This window comes from Sorex araneus, chromosome 4 (assembly GCF_027595985.1).
Source record: "Sorex araneus isolate mSorAra2 chromosome 4, mSorAra2.pri, whole genome shotgun sequence".
NCBI lineage: Eukaryota > Metazoa > Chordata > Mammalia > Eulipotyphla > Soricidae > Sorex > Sorex araneus.
The window spans coordinates 8,999,734-9,021,333 of record NC_073305.1 but is presented as its reverse complement, the minus strand read 5'-3'; the positions used below and the strand labels follow the sequence as shown (position 1 = coordinate 9,021,333).

Below are 21,600 nucleotides of genomic sequence, written 5' to 3'. Positions count from 1 at the left end.
CCTTCAGGGGGCCTGTGACCGCATCCCTGACCAACCTCGCATCTTTTCGTTGCTTCGTTCTGGGGGACCACACTCCCGGCCAGTCCGCGGTGCCGGGGATCGAGCCGGGCTCTCCAGCACGGGTGGGGGGGGGGTACGCGCTCCCGCCCCCAGCCCTCTGCCAGCCCCAGCCCCCAAACCGAGACCCCGCCGGCCCCCTCCCCCGCCTTGGCGCTGTCCAGGCTACCATCCGATCCCGTCCTCTGACTTCCTGAAAAGTGCTCTCGGCACGACCAGCAGTCTAACGTGCCCCAGAGACTGCAGCCTGCCCACCGGTCACTCCCCGGGGCCTCGACTCAAAATGCTCGAGCGCTCGCTTAAAAGCAACGCGGGATGCTCAGAAATCCTCCGCGGTGTCCCCCACCCCCCAGTCTGGGCTTCGTCGCCCCCATCCACAGTCCACTCCTCGGGGGTCTCTCGGAGGTGCGTCCCCAGCGGATCGGGACCCGTCCCCGCCCCTGCTCAGAGCTGGCTGCGCCCCGGGCCGCAAAACGCTGGTTCCCACCCCCCCTCCCTACTGCCCGCTGGGGGCACCGCGCACCGCCACCCCCCTCCTGCCCGCTCTCCCCAGCACCGCGCACCGCTCCGAGGAGCTTCCACTCCCGGGCAAACCCCACTGGCGCGCCCGACCCCCCTGCACGTGCAGCCCCCTTCCTCCGGGAGGCCCAGGCGCCGGGGGACTCGGGCTCCAGCCCCGCCGCGCGCGCGCCCCCCGCCGGGCCTAGCGCGGGCAAGGAGCCCCCGCGCCCCGGCGTCGAGGGGCTGAGGGAGCGGGGAGAGCCGGCGAGCCCGGGGCCGCCCGCCCGCCCGCAGCCCGTCCGGCGGGGACGGGGGCGCGACGCGCCCGCGCCCTTTCCCCGGGACGTCGCCGAGCGCCCGCCAGGTCGGGGCAGGCGGGCGGGCGGGAGGGCAGGTGCGAGGGCGGCCGCGGCGGCCAGACGTCCGCTCCGACCTGCAGCGCGGTGGGGCCCCCGCTCCCCGGAAACGAGCCCGCAGGAGCTCGGAGCCCCCCCCCCACCCCCCCCCCGGGATCGCGGCCGCAGCCCGGGGGCGCCCCCTGCAGGCGCCGGGCCGCGGGCCCTCCCCCTCCCACTCCCCCACCACCCCTCCCCGCCTCCTCCGGGCGGCAGCCGCGTGGGCGGGGCCTCGCCTTCCGGGGCTCGGCCCCGCCCCCTGCGGCGTGCGCGCGCCCGGGGCCGCCCCGCGCGTGCGCCGCCGGCCGGGGGCGGAGGCTGTGGGCGGCGGCGGCGGGCGCGCGCGCTCTCGCCCTCTCGCGCCGGTTCGCGCTCCCGTGCCGGCGCTGAGGCGGCGGCGGCGGCCGAGGCGGCGGCGGCGGCGGCGGCTGAGGCGGCGCGGGGGGAGGGCCGGGAGGGGGGTGGTTGGGGGGGATGGACCGGGCGCGGCGGCCGCAGCGGCAGGAGCCGGCGCCCGAGCTCGAGCGGCGGCGCTGGCCGAGACGCCGGCGGCTCCTCCCCTCCGCGCCGGTGAGTGAGCGCCCCCGCCCCCGCCCCGGCCCCGGCGCCCCCCGCGCCCCCCGCGGCCCCGGCTCGGCCCGGCCTCCCGCTCCCGGCCCGGGCGCGCCCGCGACCCCCCGCGCCCCGCCGGGCCTCCCGGGCCTGCCGGCCGCGGCCGCTGTCACGCTGACCCCGGCTTCGCCCCGCGCCTCCCCCGGGCGTGCGGGGGTCGGGCCGCGGCCCCGGGGGCTGTCGGGAGCCCCCGCGCGCCCCTGACGGCCCCGAAGTTGGCCGCCGCGGCGCAGCGCCGGGCCCCGGGCACCAGTTTCGCATCTCCGGTGGGGGCCCGGCACTCGTCGCCCGCGCCCCCCGCCGCCGCGCGGCAGCTGGGGCCCGGGGTGGGGGCGGGGGTGGCGCCGGGGGCGGCCAGGCGACAAGTGGGCTGGCCGCGCCGGCCACAGGGCCTTTGTTAGCGCCGCCGGGCAGCGGACCACCGGGAGGCGGGCAGCGGCGCCCTCCGGGGACCGCCGCTCCGGGCGCGGGTCGCAAAACGGGCGCCCCCCGGCCCAGGCGAAGGTGTGTGCGGGCTGCCCGGGCGCCCCCCGCGGGATGGCAGCGAGGGGGGTGGGGGTCCCCGTGGCGGGGTGGGGGCGGCCGCCCCGCCCGTGGACACAGTGCACGCTGCCCCCACCCCCAGGCGGGCTGCGTCCGGGCTCCCTGGCGCACCCACCCCGCCCCCCTCCGCCCCCAGACTCGCGTCTCCGCGGGAGGTGGGGGTCCCCGGCCCGCGAGACCGACCTGCGCTCGGGGAGCTGCTCTCAGCTAAGGCCAGACCCTCGAATTCGGCAGAGTGAGGGTCGACCCCCTTTCCTGCCGCTGAAGCATCCGTCCGTGCATAGAGGACACCCCGGAGGAAGAGCCCCTGACCGAAGGCTCCGGTGTCAGTGCTCACTTGGCTGGGAGAGTGGGACTCCGGAGTGGGTGGCCGTCTCACTATTGTCGTGTAACAAACGATGCTCCTAGGTGGAGTTTTCACTCAACAATACCTTGTCCTTTACCCACCGAGCTGGCTCGCGTGTTTTTGAAATCACACACCCACTCTCCGGCTAGTATAGAAAGATTAAAAAGCTGCTTCTGGTCTGTGGGCGGTAACCTTTTAATTTCTGAAGAGTTTTCAAGCTGCTTACAGAGTGGATGCCGATCGGGGCGGCAAGAGGAGAAAAAAATTGGATGTTAACAGTTCACCAGCATGTGATCTTCTAGATCTGTTGAATAATGAGCATTTCTTGCGACTGGACGTGGCGTGGATGCTGTGTGCCGGAGATAGGAGCGGAGATTTCTCAGTGTGTCCGCATGTAAGGTACTCGGGAGCACCGTCAGCTGACAAGAGCGTTGTGCCCCTTGTAGTAGTTGAGAGAGTCTTTTAGGAGCGCAGTAGCATCCTGCACAATTTGATGAAAATGTCCAATGACCTAGACCGATGGTGCCTACCATTAATTTAAGCTGCTTAAGCTTAAATTAAATTAAGCTATTAATTTACGCTATTTGCTCTTTCTAAAGGGAATAGTTTTCCTTTCCTGCAAGAGTTTTTGTGCTTGTCATCTATATACATATATACATGTAAGTATATATATATATACATATATACATACATATAAATACATGTATACACAAAGCCTTTAGTGACGGTGCGTAGTCAGTGGTGTTTATGCATCATGCATCAGTGTATCAGACATTCATTACGCCCTTTTGAATTTTTTGGCAAGTTCTTTTCTAAAGTTCTGTATTGGCTCATAATGGAGAAACAAAACAGACCGTGTCCGTATATATCCTCATGGAGTTTCAATAGTTTCAATCCGTGTAAGAATGAGGATAGCAAGGATAAATAGACAAGAAAACGTCAGGAAATAATATAAATCAGTGATTGGTAAACTAAACTTTGTGGGCCATTTAATCTCTGTTGCAGTTACCTGTTGTAGCGAAAAAGCAGCCAAAGGCAGACACTGCATAAAGAAGTGAATGAATGCTTTAAGATTTGAATACTGAAATTAGAACTTACTTTTTTGTTTTATTTTTGGCCACATGTGGCAGTGCTTAGGATTTACTTCTGGCTGTGCGCTCTGGGGTCACTCCAGGTGAAGTCAGATGATCGTGTGGTGTGCTGGGGATTGAACCAGGGTTGGCTGTGTGCAAGGCAAATGCCCTACCCACTGTACTATCACTCACGTTCTGAAATTAGAATTTTATATAATTTTTCTTTCATCTCCCAAATCCCCCATCTCCAATTTGAAATTGTAAAACTGATTCTCAGCTCATAGGCCGTATGAAAACACGTGACAGAGAGCTGGATTTGGCCTGCGTCTTTATAGCAGTGTTCTTCAACCTTTTCATACCTGCAAGCTGGCACCTGTCCTGCGTGTTAGTCCATGGACTGGCACATTTTTTGTATTTGTTTTCGGCCCCCACCTGGCAGTGCTCGGGACTTACTCCTGTCAGTGGGCTCAGGGATCACTCCTTTGGGTTCAGGACACAGTAAGTGGTACCGGGGATCGAATTCATGTTGGGCAAGTGCCCCTCCCACTGTACTGGCACTTCTGACCAAGGAAGTAGACCAGTGTTTTTCAGCCTTCCGAATCTGCAGGCCAGGAATTGAAGAATGCTGCTACTTAGGAAATGTTTGGTGACTTCTGATAGAAACTATAATAAAAAAAAAGCTGATAAGAGATGAGTGACAGGTAGGGAAGGAGTGAGGCATGAAGAGGTAGCACAAAGGGATCATGAGTTTTGACCTCAGAGATATAACAGTTTTCCTGATCTTATGGCAATTCAATAAATTAAAAGAAAAAAGTTTTCCTGCAGGTGGAACAGCAAAAGATGCAAATGGATTTCTGTTATATCTCCATACATATATGTACGTATACTGTCTTCTTACATGCTAGGGTGTTATTGCCTTTGTTTTTTTCATTTTGCTGCTTTTTCAGAAACATAGTACCTATTATGAAATCAAAGACCACAAGGAGCTTAAGTATTTGTTTTTTATTCCTGGTGCTCGAGACAGCATATGGGATGCTGGGGATCAAACCCGGTTGACCACATGCAAGGGAAAGACCTTACTACTGTCCTAGCTCTCCAGCCCCAAGAGACCTTACCTTCCTAACCCATTTGTGCTCTCCAAAAATGTTTTCAGTGACTTTTTTCATTCTCTATTTAGTAACTTGACAACAGAAAATTCATTCCTTTAAAGTAACTAATGCCATGTTTAGGTAGCTGTAGTTGTTGGAATGTTTGTCAGCAAGTCTGATCTCCAAGGGCTGGCGATCAAACCGGGATTACAAGACAAACACCTCAACCTCTTAGCCTATCTTTTAGACCCTGCTGTGCATGTTCTTGTATATATCATTATATGTAATTCTTGTGTACCTTATAGACTGAGAGCCGCTTGGCCTGACTACAGGAGGGAGCAAAGAGGATCTGAGTTATTGTGTGCATATGTAGACTTTCAAACAGTCTTGCTGTTTCAGAGTTATCTGATCACTATCAGAGAGTGGATGGTGGTGAGCATTTTCATTTATTGTGGTGGAATTGGGCCAGATCAGGTGGCGCACCGGGGCTATTATTGGCTCTGTGCGAAAGAGTCACTCGGCCGTGCTGGGGGAAGCAAGTGGTGCTGGGGATTGAATCATGGTAGGTGAGGCAAGCACTCGACTTCCCTGTATTATCTCTTCAACCTCTTGAATTTAAGATTCTTGTTTCCTCACAAGTATATTATACTTTTTTTTAAATTAAACTTCCATTAATTACCATCATGTTTACTTGTGTGAATATTAATACTGAAATACCTGGCCCATGATCAATACATTTCTCAAGTTGTTTTATTTTTCCTTCTCCTGGGGGGCGGGTATGCGCCACATACAGTTGTGCTCAAGACTTACTCTCACTCTGTGCTCAGGGATCACTGGTGGCAGAGATTTGGGAACCACCAAATGGGATGCCGGGGATTGAACCGGGTGTGTGCAAGGCAAGTGCCTTATCTGCTGTACTACCTCTCTGACCCCCTTTGCAGGTTTTTTTGCTTCACTGGGCTCATGCACACAGTCCTTTGAGAAGCTGTAGAGAAGAACTTGGCCACATGCTTCCTGTCCTTCCAAATTGGCATTTCCTGTTGTGACTCTACTGAACAGCTGTCACTCTATATCTCTGAGTGCTGTTCATATTTTACCAGAGGTCAGCTCGAGCGGGCACCAGTTAAGTGGCATAATCTTAGTTATGCCACACAATCTTTTTTTTCTTGGACAGGGATATTGTCTTCTATTAAAGTATTCACTTTTCAGGGTTAAGTATTTTCATTTTTTAAAGCCTTTTATTCATTGCTTTAGTTATTTTTATAAGCTGTATCATTATCATTGTTCTTTTATTTTTAATTATTAAAAAATTATCCCCTCTTTTCTCCCATTTCCTTCATTGTCCTTCTTAAATATTCGGTGGGGCATGTTGCATATATTTCTGGCTCTGGTCCTTGTACATTTTTAACTCTGGTGCCTGCAGAAAACCATAAATGAGATTGTGTATCAGGTGCACACTTGGTGCTTACTGAGTTTTGTACATGCTTAGTTGCAGTTCTTGGATAGATGTTCTCTGGGAATAGCACTCAGCTGACACGCCTAAGTTAGGGTTGTGGTGCTTGCTTGGGAGTTATTTGGGCAGCTCACAACTGGAGGTCCCACTTCCTGACCATGGCACCCACCTGTATTTTTAGTTTTGTTGCTCTTTTGGGGTTGCATTACTATTTGTGGTGCTCACACACATGTTGTGTAAGTGGAAATTGCTTGTGATGCGGGGGATTGCTGATAGGTTGGCTACAAGACCTACAAGACAGCAGGGCTGCCAGGATTGTACCCAGTATGTGGTGTGGGTCCAGGATTTGAACTGGCAAGGAAGATGCTCTGAATCAGTGGCTATTCCTCTGAGCTCAATCATTGTTCTTCTCACTTTGGAACCCAGATGCATATTTCAGGGTACAGACTCACTCTAGTTTTATCTCCTGGTGAAGTCTTCATTCACAATTGTAGCTTTTCCCTGTATTCCTGGTAATACTCTTACCTATGCATCTCAGTTACCCTTTATTTTTTCTAAGAAAAGTATTTTATACTTCTGTCATGAGCATTTTTCTTCTGATTTGAGAAAGTTTCTTGAGAGCTAAGACATCGAAGGGCATCTTTTAGGTATATTTTGTGTCCCAAATGCTGAAGAATACTTCAGTCTTGGAATATATCGTAAGTCACTGTATCACTGTCATCCTGTTGCTTATTGATTTGCTTGAGCGGGCACCAGTAACGTCTCCATGGTGAGACTCGTTGTTACTCTTTTGGCATATCCAATACGCCACGGGTAGCTTGCCAGGCTCTGCTGTGTGGGCATATATCATAAATAAGGTTTAATTTGTTAAAAACAAAATTCTAGAATAAATGTTATTTTAGATTTATAGAATTGTAGCTATTACAGAATTTCTATCTCACAGTTATTAACATACTAATGTGGTATATTTGTCATAATTTGTGAACCAATATTAATACATTGGTTTATTTAGTAATAAGTATAGCTGAGGTATAGAAATATTTATTTATTTACTTTTGGCTACACCCACTGTTGCGTTGCGCAGGGCTTACAGCTTGCTCTGCTCAGAGATCATTCTTGGTGGTGCTCAGGGAACCTAATGGAGTGCTAGGGACTAACCCTACCTGCTGTGCTACCTCTCTGGCCGAGTAATAATAATTTGCATTTCCACTAAGTCTATGCCTTATTCATAGTTCCATAGTGTTTTCCTGAGTGTTCTTTTTTTGTGTTCCATGATCCAATTCATGATGCCATGCAACATTTAATAGACCCAGTTCCTTAGTTCTTGGTAGTGGCAGGTTCTTAGACTTCCTTTGTTCCATGGTCTTGACAGTTTTGGTCTGACAGATTCTATATGTCTTATTGAATGTCCTTCAATTGGGATTTTTCTGATTGTTAAAAAATTGATGTCATGATTTTGTAACATCATCCTCATCACATATCAAGAGTACACATGACTCAGTGTTGATGCTTATCGTTGGTTTAAGGTAGTACTTCTTTCCTTCCCTTTCCCCTGCCCTTTCCCTTCCTTTCCTTTCTCTACACCCAGTGGTGCTCAGGACTTATTCCTGGCTCTGTCTGTACTCAAGGATCACTCGTGGTGGGCTCGGGAGATGATATGGGATGCCAGAGATGCCAGGTCAGCAGCATGCAAGGCAAAACACTCTACCCGCTGTACTATTGCGCCAACCCTGGTAATGCTTTTTCTGTATTGAAAAGTGACCCTTTTGTTACTGCCTTCCTCTAATTATACCTGCAGAGAAAATAACTATACATAACCTATACTTAACGGGAGTTGGGTTATGCCCTTCCTCCTTAAAAATGAAGTACCTACATAAATTTCATTGCTCCAACGTGCCAGGTTTGGCCATTGGGAATTCTTTTGGTATCCTTTCTCTTTGACTAGTCCCGTGATAATGTGTATGTGAGCACTTCCTTTCTGAGAACATAAGATGCTTTAGGCTTATTTTTTATATACCATAATCAATCATTGTTATAGTTTTCTTCTCCCTTTTTTCCTAGTTCTTTCTATTGGAAAGAAATATTAGAAACCAAGATCTTGAGTACTTGATGTGTTGGTTGTTGCTGGAGTATTGCTGCTTCTGAGACCTTTAAGTAGCAGAATAAGGAGAGTTAAGTGCATAAATTAAGCTATGTATATGCACATATCTATAAACATAATAATTTATCTCTATTAAACTAAACATGAATTAGTACTGATGTTTCCAACTCTGTTCCTTATCACATCTACCTAATTCTGACTTTTAGTTCACCAAAGAGAAACCTGACTCTTACCCTCTTCCATCCATTAATTTAATTCTTAATTCCAGTATTCATGTGCAGTGATCTCTTAATTTTGTGTCTGGAGTATGATAAATGTATTACTCTTTATTAACAAGAGTTCAGTGCATATGGATATTTCCTTTTGTGTCTTAGAGACTCATTTTCATTATTACTGAAGTCAACACCTTTTCCTTCACTCTGTTTTTGTGGTTGCTTAGTATTTATAACATATTTAAGTTGTTTTGTCACATTTAGCATTCTGTGCCGAGAACGGATCTTTCAATAAGAATATTCCATGCTCTTAAATTGTCACTTGAAAACTTGTATATGTAGAGTTTATTCTTTTGTGTTTCAAGGTTTGATGGATTTTTGACAACTTTTGGAACTTTTTAATCACTGTCACAGTTTCATATCCAGTAGTTTAATTGCTCTAAAATTTGTGCACCATCTGTCCTTCAGAAGCCACTGCCTCAGTTTTTTCCTGTTTCCCTTTTGCAGAACGTTGGTATGTTAAAATTTTAAATGTAGTTTTGATTGATTTTTATAAAGACAGTATTTTGTTCAGCGATAAAAGATTTAGCTCAAGTGGGCACCAGTAGCATCTCCATTGTGAGACTTGTTACTTTTTTTTTTTTTTTGCATATTGAATACACCACGAGTAGCTTGCCAGGCTCAGCTGTGCAGGCAAGATACTCTTGGTAGCTTGCTGGGCTCTCCGAGAGGGACGGGGGAATTGAACTCGGGTCGGCCGCATGCAAGGCAAACGCAAATGCCCTACCTGCTGTGCTATCACTCCAGTCCAATGATAGAAGACACAGGTATTAAATAGTCAACACTATTAATTGGAAACTTTTTTTCTTTTAAGGTAAAGTCCACCTAATATAAACTCCACCATCTCAGGGCGTAGCAGCAGTCCATTGGGTTTTACCTCGCTCGTGGGCTACCAGTGTTCAAGCCCTAGCACCACATATGGTCAGTCCCCCTGGTCCCTGCCAGGAATGATCCCTGAGCACTGCCAGGTATAGTTCCCGAATGAAGGAAAAAAGTTATAAAATTCATCATCTCATTGAAAATGTCTTTCAGGGGCAGAGAGAGAGAGTGGGCAAGTCACTTGCCTTGCACATGGCCATCCCAGGTTTGATCCCTGAGTGCAGAGTAAGCAGTAAGCCTTGAGCACAGTTGAATGTGCTCCTTACCCTCCCACCCCCCCAGAAAAAGGGAAAAAAAACACACACCTAGTATTAAGTAGTACTTTACCCAGTTCTCTGAAAATTTGCCTATTTAAATGAAATTACACCTATCTTTTTTCTTTTAGCTTTCTTTAACAGTATTTTAAAGATTCATCCATGATGTAGCATGTTTCACATATAATTGCTTTTCTTAAAGCTGTATAGTAATCCATTATATGGATAGATCACATTTTGTTTATTCACTAGTTGATAGATTGTTTCCCTTTTTTGGCTATTACGAATAAAGCTGCTATGAACATACATATGAAAGTTTTTGTTTGAACACAGATTTTAAATTCTCTTGTGTCTGTATAATTTTTTTTGTTTGTTTGAAAGGAAGGCTACTCAGTGACTTAGTGACATGATCAGAGAATGTTAGTTTTTATTATTATTTGTTGTATTGTGGCTTGTACCTGTCCATCATACTGGGGATTAAATCCAGGCTCTCATACATACAAAGCATTTGCCACTAACTATATCACCGGATGGGGCTGGAGCTATAGCACAGCGGATAGGGCGTTTGCCTTGCACGCGGCTGACCTAGGTTCGATTCCCAGCATCCCATATGGTCTCCTGAGCACCGCCAGGAATGATTCCTGAGTGCAGAGCCAGGAGTAACCCCTGAGCATCGCCAGGTGTGACCCAGAAAGCAAAAAAAAAAAAAAAAAACCAAAAAAAACCCAAAAAAAACACTATATCACCGGCCACAGTATGCTTCTTTTCTTTCATAATATCCACCATTGAGTGATGAAATGTCACTTTTCTGTTGTCTTTACAGAGTGAAGAATTTTAATTCAGATAGGATAATAGTAGGTAGTCTCCTCTAGAAATCTGTTAGGAGGAAAATCCTGAATTGTGTACCATTCAGTTATCTTTCTGAGAGAATGAAGCAAGTAGTCTCTTCGGTGAATTTGGATTATAAAATATATTCATGGTCTAATGATACTGTGGAGTATATAAATTATGTTTAACATTATGTATCCAGAAGGATAGTAGGCAGGATTCCCATTCTGAAGCCTTCTTGGCACCAGTGATAATACAGAGGTTTTGTTCTTCCTAACCACACTCCCCCTGAGGTTTGGACTGTAGTAGAGTGGCATTAAGTGGTAGTGTTTTCTCTTTCCTCTTTCCTGTTTCAGCATCCAACTCTGAAGGCATATTTTTTTTAAGATACACTTTTGCTTTTATAAATTCATTTCCTCAGGAAGATTTAACAAATATTTTCTTTGCCAGGTGGGATAACTGACTTATTCACGGAAACCTAATGTTTTTCATATTTCTTGAAATAACGAACATTTACTGTCTTGTTTATTTTCAGTTGACGTTGGGTTCCCAGGAGACAAATGAAAAATAAATAACCTCTTGCTACTTTATTCCAAGGAACTTGTCCCTAGGCAGCCGTTTAGGAAGGTTTGTGTAGGGTCAGGGAGATAGCCCGGAGGAATGGGGCCCAGGCCGTGCCTGTGAGAGGCCTGAGTTTGATTCCCAGTAATGGATGCTGTCACTCTCCGAGTAGCCCATCGGTGGCTCTGAGGGGCGGGGCCGCAACCTGGCAGGGCCTGAGTAGCACTTCCTAACAGGGAGTCACACCTGGTCCCTCCCTGTGCAATAGAACACTGAGCTCGAATCAAAAAGATTAAATTTTTTCTTCCACAAAAAATTTCTAATACTGGGCCACTCCGCAGTGCTCAGTCTGAAGGTGCTGTGCTTAGGCTTGGTGGTATGGTGATTGGGGGTCACCAGGGTCACACCACGTGGTGCTGGTGTTCTGTGGGCTTCTGGGGGTTGAACTCTAGACCTTTTCCATACGAGGCATGTTTTGTACCATTTGAGTGATCGTTTAATATTTATACTTATGTGAACTAACAACTGATAACTGGTAGTTGTTTGCCACCAAGCCACTTGCACTAAGTCGTGTTTCTCTTCTTGCTCCTCTGACCCACCAGGTAGCGCTCTCTCGAGAAGACATGCTCACAGTCGGCACTGTCTTCGGATGCTGACATTTGGTGAACAGCTGCTCTTGATTACAAGATGTAGAAGACACAGTTCCATTCTCCCAGATTGGATCTATTTTATATGGATCTTCTATTTCTATGTCTTTTTTAAAAAAGAACTTTTGGGAAACATTTTGGATTACAACTGTTGATCTCCATCTATGCAAAGAAAGGAAAACCGTTCTCCTGGATTTTGAGGAGGTAGGTTTCTTTCCTTCTCTTGCAAAGTTTGCATCACAAGGCACTTAGAAATGTGTAAAATAAGGATACAGTAATTACTTTTCTGGGAGAATTGAGTTTTCAGTTACTTGTTTCATCTTCCTTCTTCCATTGACTCTCTTCTTTCTTAACTGCCCCCCATCCCTTCCCTTCATTGTTGTGTTGATTGGAGGTCACACAGTTACCTGGCTGTGGTGCTTCTGTGTTTCGTTGTGGTGCCTGCCAGGGATATACATCTTGTTGCAATGGTTCCATGCCTGCATTTTAGTTCTGGTGTTTGAGCACATTGTGGTTTGAGTGGGGTGTACAAACCCCAGTATACATATTAACTGCAGATGACCGTTGTGCTTGCTGGAGAGTTACATCCCTTTAAGTAATAAATGCTTTCACACTCTTGGCTGTGTGTGCCTGCTGTTGCAGCATCAGTTTTCACAGAATAGCTCTCGAGATTCTGTTCAATACACGTAGGAGGAAAAACACTGCTTCACACTTGCAGGGCAATCACTTATTGCCACTGCGTCATCCCTTGGGTCCCATTGTCTCTTTCCTAGCAATTGTCATGGTTAAGTAAGAATTTCCTTATTTGCAGCTTACTCCTTATATTCTTGGAATGATTGAACTCTGGATTAGACTAGTAATAAGAAGAGATTTGAATTCTTATTAATGTTGAGTTTTCATTCTGCATAGACCCTGAATATTTTGGGGAAACAGTATTTTAGCATAATAAGTGACTATATGGTTTTATAGTCTCATCAGTATAGTTTTCTGGAGGAGGTATGATAAGTTGTTTTGAACTAAAAATAAAAAGACTAGTTCTCAGGGTTTTTTTTTTTTTTTGACTTGTTTATTTTGTTTTTGTTTTTTGTGGTTTTTTTGGCCACACCCAGTGGTGCTCAGGGGCTATTTTTGGCTCTGGACTCAAGAGTAACTAACCGTTGGTGGAGCTCAGAGGATCGTATGTGGCGATGGGATTTCAACCAGGCTTGTGACAGTAGCAGTTACGTGCAAGTGCCTTACCTCCTATACTATCTATCTCTCTGTCAGTTACCAGTTTTGGTGTTATTTTTCCCCCCTACCTCTAAAACATTTTGATACTTTATAATTGATATTGAGGATCAAATGACAAAAATTTTGTAGATTATTTTATTGATGTAAAGGATTATTAATGCACTTGTGCTCTAGGCGTATCCTTTGTTTTTGTTCCACACCTGGTGCTCAAGGGCTCTTTCTGGCTCTGTGCTCAGGAAACGTGGTGCTGGGCTTGGACTGGTCTTCTGCATGCACTCAGCTCGTGGAGCTGTCTCTGGCTCTCTCTTGTACGTGTATCTCTTTTTCATTGAGAAGACCCAGTTTTTACTTCGTACTTTTTCTTTTTTGGCTTTTTTGGTCACACCTGGTGATGCTCGAGGCTTACTCCTGGCTCAGTATATTTTAAAAAGGGGGTTTGTTAAAGGTGATTCTGAGAAAATACCAGTTTTATAACAAGGAAACATTTTATAAACTTCATATTTTGAAGATTTACCTTTTAAAAATTATTTATTTGAAAGCTTATTTTATACATTTAAAATATTTATTCATTTTTTTGCTTTTTTGGGTCATACCTGGCGATGCACAGGGGTTACTCCTGGCTCATGCACTCAGGAATTACTCCTGGTGTTGCATGGGGGACCATATGGGATGCTGGGAATCAAACCTGGGTCAGCTGCGTGCAAGGCAAAAGCCCTCCCCGCTGTGCTGTTGCTCCAGCCCCTACATTTAAAGTATTTAGTGCTTGGAACTGGAGCCATAATACAGTATGTAGGGTGCTTGCCTTGCACGTGCTAACCTGGTTTCAATCTCTGGCACCATTTGTGGTTCCTTGAGCCCCTCCAGGAATAATCCCTAAGAAGTATTCAGTTTATGTAGTATTCTGAGCCAGATTAGCTCATGCAAATCGTCAAGGTAGATAGGTTTTGGTTGGATAAAACTTACTCAGTATTGGCATTTATGTAAGTTCTCTTGTTTTTCATTTGTTTTATTGGTGTTAGTAATTTCGTCCAGTGTTTCACATATTGAGGCATATGCTCTTTCCATCGAGCAGCATACCTGGTCCCTGCTTGTTTCTTCTTTAAAAAAAATATTTGTTGAGGGGCTGGAGCGATAGCACAGCGGGTAGGGTGTTTGCCTTGCACGTGGCCGACCCAGGTTCGATTCCCAGCATCCCATATGGTCCCCTGAGCACCGCCAGGGGTGATTCCTGAGTGCAGAGCCAGGAGTAACCCCTGAGCATCGCTGGGTGTGAACCAGAAAAAAAAAAAAAAGCAAAAAAAAAATTTGTTGATATGCTGAAGAGGCGAGGTACTGACCATGGTTCAATCCTTGGCACCACATATGGCTCCCTGAGCACTGCCAGGGCCACTCCTGAGCACAGAGCCAGGAATAACCCCTGAGCACCTCTGAGTGTGACTCAGCAGCTCCTGCTTCCCAGTTTTTTTAAAATTGAGTCTGTTGGAAGTACTAAGATCGCAGTGGAAAAACTATTGCCTGAATGGATTTATGTTCTAGTAGATTTAAATAGTAGACGGGAGCCAACATTTGTTGGTCTCAGACTAATACTGGTTATCTTAATACTCTGTGGGCATGTGAAAGATTCAGGGAGGGTTACTGTAAGCTGAACTTCCCACTAACAGTTACAGCAGTGCTTAAATACTGAGGAGAATAGAGAAAATAGTTATTCAAAACCTTGTTTGTGCAGAGATTCAAATATGTACAGTTTATTTTATTTTTAGATTTCTTAAATGATAGCATATGGATTGAGCCCATAGTAATTCAAGACACACACATTTGAGCATTGGTTATAGGCATACACCACGGTTTCGGTAGCGCTACTCTATTTGCTATCGCCTTATATTTTATTGAGGATCATATCGCTGTCCTGGACCCCAATTGTCTTTAAGAAAAGTAGTTATCTGATCAAGAGAATATAATTGTTCTAGTTTTCTTTGCCAGTCATGAATCATTTCTTTATTTTTTGTTTCTTTGGTTTTTTTTTTTGCTTTTTGGGTCACACTTGGCTATGCTCAGGGGTTACTCCTGGCTCTGCACTCAGGAATTACTTCTGGCAGTGCTCGGGGGACCATATGGGATACTGCGAATCAAACCCGGGTTGGCTGCGTGCAAGGCAAACGCCCTACCCGCTGTGCTATCGCTCCAGCCCCCTGAAGATCTTTTCTTATCCACATAAAACCCATTAAAAAAAATGTTTGAACCGGAGCAATAGAACAGTGGCTAGGGCACTTCCCTTGCCCATGACTGACATGGGTTCAATCACACTCAGATGGTTCCCTAAACCCTACTGTGAATGATCGCTGAGTGAAGAGCTAGGAGTAAGTCCTGAGCATCACCGGGTATAGCTCCCAAACAAAATATCCTTCTTTCCCTGCTCCTTTGTTGCTAGTATTATAGTTATGATGCTAGAGGCTACATACATGCCTGACTGGTGCTCACACATATTGTTAGCTGAGCTTCCCACATCCCAAGATTGTGGTACTCACGTGGCTGGCCACAGTGTTCATTGAGGTTTTTCACTCCTTTACTTGCAGTGTTGGCATGTGTGCCCTCTTGGAGTGGAACACTTTAGTTGAGGCAGGTAATGCTTAAAGTACTTGTTGTGGGAGGGGTGTCTCTGGTGCTCACACACATGCTCATCAGGGGTTGGACTTGCTGTCGTACTTGCATGTCTTTTAGTTGTGTTGCTTGCTGGGGGTCTTACCCCTTTTTGTGTTTGCACACACATGACTGATGTGGCCAAAGTCACTTGCAGTGCTGTGGATCATAGGGAGTGTAGTTGCCAGGTTCAAATGGTAGAGCAGCCAGAATCACGCGTGGCACATGTGACAACACAGGGATTCTAACTTGTGAATAATACACTGCCAGGCAGATGTTCTGAGTCATTGTACTCTTCCTCCAGATTCTTTTTTTTTAAATATGAGCTATTTATGTAGAATTTGAATCTTTTTTATTGATCAGTTGATTTTTTTATGCATTTATGCATTCATTTATGTAATGAAACCTTCATATGCTATGTGTTTTGCAGATATCTTCTCTCAGCTTGTTAATCTTGGAATTTGATTTGCTATTTAGTTTGCTTTAATGGGTCACATGCTTATCAAAAAGTTTATAAACGATGTAAGCCCAGAGGGTTATCTAATATGTTTCATCAGTGGAAATCAAGGCCTTTGGAGCAGGATGAAGTTTGAAAGTGGTATGACAGGTGTGCTAAAAGGAGAAGATCCTATTCATTAACAGAAATGATAGGGCTGCTAATACTTCTTCATTTGAAAGCTACTATAATAGAAACTAGTGTATGATGTGGCTGTGAAAAGAGGCAAATATCAATGAATATTTATAGGCATGGACCACTTGAGCTATCTCTTCAGCTCTCCCCGAGCATTTCTAAATGTACCATGCTAGATTAAGAGAACATAGGCACACGTTATTTTTTGTCAGTACTGTTTTTCTTACAAATTGGAGGTTGGTGGAAACCCACTGTAGTGCTGTCAAGTGTGTGGTGCCATTTTTCCCCACGCTGTGTGCTCCTCTTTTCATGTCTGTCACGTTTAATTAGGCTCATATAGTTTTCAGATTCAGTGTTATTTATTGCACACTTAATAGATTACAGCATATTGTAAACAGAATTGTTCTTTGTTTACCTTTGCCTCTCTTTCTTGGGAAAGGGGGTGGAGGCTGAAAGATCTAATCTCCTTGAAGTGGTTGCTTCTCCTGGCATACCAGTTTCTCCATTCTGAAACTATCTAGGGGCCCTCCGGAAATTTCCTCTTTAGCAGAACCTCAGACATACTATGAATAACAAAAATATTTCTTTAATACTAAGAAAATCCAAGGGTTTTAAGAGCTCTGTGCCTAGAACTGGTGACAGGGAAAAAAATACATATACCACATCATGATTACATAACCATAGATTTTGTTTTTAGAGCAGAAGGCTGAGTTTCAGAACAGCAGTACTGAATTCTCTCTTAGTCTTCGATATATATTTTTTTAATTGAGCTATTATGCTGCTGTTTTGAATCTTGGTAATGTAAATAACATTTGTTTTTGAGCCCTCAGATAAAAGGTGCTTTTGAAACAGCTTAAATGTTATATTCCTGAGGGATCTTTATCAAATTCCAGTATTGTTTCTTTTCTGTCTAGACTTCTATCCTTAAATAACTGTATTCTAATTCTGTTACAGAGCTAATTTTTCAGTGTACTGTGACAAACACAGATAATATTTTCTTGCAGGATCAGTTCCCAGCATTGTTTGGTCCCCAAGATCACCACTGGCACCTCCTGAGACTGTAAAGTGGCCTTAGTGACTTCCAGCACCACAGGCTGAGTTGTCCCACATAGGTGAACCTGAGCACTGAACCCGCAGGCTCACGTTACAGACCACTTGTTGTAGGACGGATTGACTCTTAAACTCCTGAGCACTGCTGAAAGAAACACTCCTTTCTTACCAAGAAAAAAGTAGAGTAGGGGTTGGGCAGCAGGTCAGTTATAGTGAACTCACCTAGTATGTGCAGAGCCCTGAATTCATTTCCTGGGCATCACCCCTGAGACTCCCAGCTTTGTCCTGTTGACACCCAGGCTAGCACCTCAACTAATGTGTGAGCACCAGAAGCAAGCATATATGTGACCCCTGATTCTTGCAACAACAGCAGCAAAGGGAATGGGGAAAACATTGTATATTTCAGTGATTTACATTTTAGTAAAGTCACAAAATTGAGCATCTATCACAAAAGTCTAGTTTCAGAGTATTTTCATCATCCTAAAGAACCTATACCTGTTTAACAGTTATTGCTTAGTCCCCCTGGCCCCGACTGCTCCAGCTCTAGGTGATCATTAATGTATGTTGTGTTCATCATATTGTGTATTCTGGGAATTTGTATGCCTGTGGTCTTTTGTGACTGGCATTTTAATTTTTATGGTTTGTCTTTGGGTCATACCCGGTGGTGCTCCTAATATGCTCATTTATTTTTGTTTAATGTTTAAATTATTTGCATGTTTGCTTCATAATGATTTGTTTAAATACATTTAAGCAATAAAAATGTTTGCATGTATTTTGTTGTTGGCCTCTCCTAGCAGTGCTCTTGGTGCTGGGGAGAGGAGAGGGGGGGGCATGTAGAGGGGGCCATGTAGGGTAAGGGATCCAACCCAGGTCAGTCAGTGCATGTGCTCTACCATTTGAGCCACATTCCAGGTACTCAATATACATATTTTAAAAATATTTCTTTTTTTTTTTAGTGATACGATATGTAACTTTGAGACCGCCATTTTTCTTTCTTTCTTTTTTTTTTTTTTGCTTTTTGGGTCACACCCAGTGATGCTCAGGGGTTACTCCTGGCTTTGCACTCAGGAATTGCTCCTGGCAGTGCTTGGGGGACCATATGGGATGCCGGGGATCGAACCTGGGTTGGCCGCATGCAAGGCAAACGCCCTACCCACTGTGCTATTGCTCCGGCCCTGAGACCGCCATTTTTCTTCCAGAATATTTAAAGTAAGTTTGTTTATTTTAGTAAAGAAAGTCTTGAGTCAGAGAGATAGGACAGCAGGTAGAGACTTGCCTTGCATGCAGTTTACCTGGAGTTCAATCTCTGGCACCCCACATGGTCCCTTGAGTCCACCAGGAGTAATCACTGAATGTAGAGCAAGGAGTAAATCTGAGTAAAACTGGGTGGGGCCCCAAAACCAAAAGTGTTTTTTCCCAAGTGTGCCCTGAAGTAGTGTTCTCCTTGGTGTCCAAACCTGGAGCAGATGGCTCTGTGGAACCTGGCTCCACCAGAAGGTATGAAATCAGTCGCTGTTTCCCAAATCTCACTGCCACTAATGCCACCATAAGACAATCCCCCTCCCTCTAGAGACAATTCTCCTCCCTCCCGAGAGCTCTCCCAGAGACCTCCCTGACAGTCCTACTGACAATGTCGTGGAAAAGATGCACCTTCAGACTGCAGAAGGAACCATGGTGAAGCAGCACACATTCCCACCATGGGTGGTGGGTGAAGATTGTAATCCCAAAGACCCAGTAAACCACCTGTGTAATCTCTAAAAAGGGCTTCAGAATGGAAATGCTTACGATATTTAACGAACTCAAAGAAACAATGGAATGGATAGCCAGAAAACACAAGATGATATGAGAGTAGAAATGAGAAAACTACCAACAGAAATAACAAAATTGAAAGACTTGGTCAGCAAAATGAGAAACTGACTGGAAGTCTCACCAGCAGAGTAACAGTAGCTGAGGACAGAATCGGTGAGCTTCAAGATGAAATACAGAAAAACTCCAAACAACAGCTTCAGATGGAAAAAAAAAGCCTCAAAGTAAAAGAACAGCAGAAAGAAAACCCTGGGATGAATTAAAGAGGAATAGCATAAGAGTCATCAGTCCCAGAAGGATAGGAAGACAACCCTGATGAAGAATCATCTGTCACAGATATTATTGCTGAGAAGTTTCCAGAGCTGAAGAATCCAAGCAGCCATATCTAGGAGTCCTGAAGGGTACCAGTTACAAGAGGTCCAAATAAAAATATTTCAAGACATATCCCAGCCAGAATGACAAAAGCCATAGGTAAAGGTAGAAAACTAAAAGCAGCCAGAGGGCTGGTGTGATAGCAAGGGCATTTGCCTTGCATATGCCTGGCCTGAGTTCGATATCTGGCATTCATATGGTCTCATATTCCTGAGTGCAAAATCTGGAGTAACCCCTGAGCATTGCCAGGTGTGCCCTCAAAACAAAAAAAAAATCAAAGAAGCAAGAACAAAAAAGGAAAATTCCAAAGGAGTGTCAATAAGATTTACAGCACATATATCATGAGATCCTCCAGACATAAAGAAAATAGTGGATATAGCTAAGAAACTCAATGAAATGAATGCCTCACCAAAAATACCATACCCAGCCAGACTCTTATTCATATTTGAAATAATGATATACCAACTGCATGGATAAAAAATAGCTCAGTTTTGGGGCTGGAGCAATAGTACAGCGGGTAGGGCTTTTGCTTTGAATGCAGTCAACCCGGGTTTGATTCCCAGCATCCCATATGGTCCCTTGAGCACCACCAGGAGTAATTCCTGAGTGCATAGCCAGGAATAACCTCTGTGCATTGCCGGTATGACCCAAAAAGCAAAAATAAATAAATAAATAGCTTAGTTTATACACTCAAAATAATCTTTACAAGAAGAACTAAGGGGGGGGTGCTGGAGCAATAGCACAGTGGGTAGGGCATTTGCCTTGCACGCGGCCGACCTGGGTTCGATTCCCAGCATCCCATATGGTCCCCTGAGCACCGCCAGGAGTAATTCCTGAGTGCACGAGCCAGGAGTAACCCCTGTGCATTGCTGGGTGTGACCCAAAAAAGCAAAAAAAAAGAAGAACTAAAGGTGCTCCTTTTTTTTTCTCTCTCTTTTTGGCTTTTTGGGTTATACCTGGTGATGCTCAGAGGTTACTCTGGCTCTGCACTGAGGGATTACTCCTGGCGGTGCTCAGGGAACCATATGGGATGACGGGATCAAACCCGGGTTGACCACATGCAAGGCAAATACCTATTCACTGTATTATTGCTCCAGCCACAAAAGGGGCTACTTTGAAACAAGATGAATCCCACAAACATGCCAACTTCTACAGAAGTAAAGCACAGAAATCCATGATAATTTTTATCAAATTGGCCTAAATGCACCATTTAAGAGACACAGAGTGGCAGGATGGATTAGAACGTTGAATCCAATGATTCAACCTCAAAGATTAAAAATGGGAAGACAATTCTTCAAGCAAACTCCCTCAGGAAAGCTGGGGTGACCATCCTAGTATCAGACCACATTGACTTCTGGCTCAAAAAGGTTATAAAAGATGATGAGGGTTACTTCTTAATGATCAAAAGATATGTACTATATCACAGTATCACTGTCATCCTGTTGTTCTTTGATTTGCTTGAGCGGGTGCCAGTAATGTCTCCATTCATCCTAGCCCTGAGATTTTAGCAGCCTCTCTTTTCTCGTCCTTCCCAACGGTGCCGAGTTGGAGGCTCTTTCAGGGTCAGGGGAATGAGACCCATCATTGTTACTGTTTTTGGCATATCGAATACTCCACGGGGAGCTTGCCGGGCTCTGCTGTGCGGGCAGGGTACTTGGTAGCTTGCCGGGTTCTCCGAGAGGGAGAACTAGACAATACATAAAGGGATATGTACATCAGGAAGAATTCACACTCCTAAACATGGATGTACTTAATGAGGGACCAGCAAAATACTTAAGACAACTGCTTAAGACTTGAAGAAAGACTGACAGTAGCGCATCAGTAGTTGAAGACTTCAGCACCGCTGTCACCTCTTGATAGATTAAAACTAGACTAAAAGATCAATAAGGAAAAAAACATGTTTTGGAGGAAGAAATGGAAAAATGTATGTGTGTGTGTGTGCATTTATAGATGGCTTTCTATACCCCAAAAGCAGAATACCCATTCTTCTCCAGTGTACCTGGGACATTCTTCAAGATAGATTACAGGCTGGGACACAAAACATACCTCCACAAAGTCAAGAGAATAGAAATCATACTATCATCTGAGACCACAATGCACTGAAAATAGAGGTTAATCACAAAAATAAATGAAGAAACAACTCAAACATCTGTAAATTAAACAGTTCACTACTGAACAAGTGGGTCAGAGAGGAAGTCAAAGGCTCCTGGATACAAGAACGATAGCACTACCTACCAGAACTGGTAAGATACAGCAAAAGCGGT

General features: G+C 45.6%; 1 protein-coding gene across 2 annotated transcripts in view; it reads left to right on the top strand.

Moving 5' to 3' along the window:
• The first annotated feature begins 1,369 nt into the window (after positions 1–1,369).
• The window catches only part of TMCC1 (transmembrane and coiled-coil domain family 1), a 178,188-nt gene continuing 157,957 nt past the window's right edge, over positions 1,370–21,600 (top strand). Inside the window, exons 1-2 of one of the 2 annotated variants that reach the window (XM_055137114.1) lie at positions 1,370–1,523; positions 11,566–11,814. The gene's annotated coding sequence lies outside the window, so the exon portion shown is untranslated. The remainder of the gene's footprint in view (positions 1,524–11,565; positions 11,815–21,600) is intronic. The other variant, XM_055137115.1, reaches the window with a different exon arrangement.